This window comes from Gavialis gangeticus, unplaced genomic scaffold (genome assembly GCF_001723915.1).
Source record: "Gavialis gangeticus isolate Ggan-Ray unplaced genomic scaffold, GavGan_comp1, whole genome shotgun sequence".
Lineage (NCBI taxonomy): Eukaryota > Metazoa > Chordata > Crocodylia > Gavialidae > Gavialis > Gavialis gangeticus.
Window position 1 is genome coordinate 92,513,058 of NW_017729022.1, and position 670 is coordinate 92,513,727.

The window sequence follows — 670 nt, forward strand, 5'->3', positions numbered from 1 at the left end:
CCAACTGGCTGGAGGGCCGCACCCGGAGAGTGGTAGTGGACAGATGGTTTTGACCTGGAGGGATGTGGACACCATGGAGAGGGGCCCATCTGCCAGCCTGACCTCATGGCATGAGAGGTCTGCTTCATGCCTGGGGCTCGGGTTAGGGACATCACAGAGAATATCCCGGGCTACATCTGACCTGCAGACAACCCCATGGTTGTCATCCACGTGGGAACGAATGTGGCCAGGGGCAACCCTGACCACATTATGAAGGAATTTGAGGCCTTTGGGGACAAGTTTATAGGAGATGGGGGCACAGGTGGTATTTCTCCTCTCTTCTTTCGGTGAGTAGGTGGGGACAGCGACACGAGGCCTGCATTGGTGAGGTCAACCGGTGCTTATGCAGTTGGTGCTGCCAGGCAGGCCTTGGGTTCCTAGATAATGACCCATGCTTTTGGGCGGGGAACTTGCTGGGGCAGGATGGGCTTTGCCTCTTTCTTAAAGGCAAGTGTGTCTTCTCTTCCAAGTTGGCTGATCTCGTATGGTGAGCTTTAAACTAGCCTCGCTGGGGGAGGGGGCCGCAGGAAGACGAGGAGACACCACCCGAGCAAGACAGGTGACAAATGCAAGGAGTTGCCCAGGTAAGAAACAGGGGTCCAGACAGTTTCCCAAATCGGGAGGTGGCACA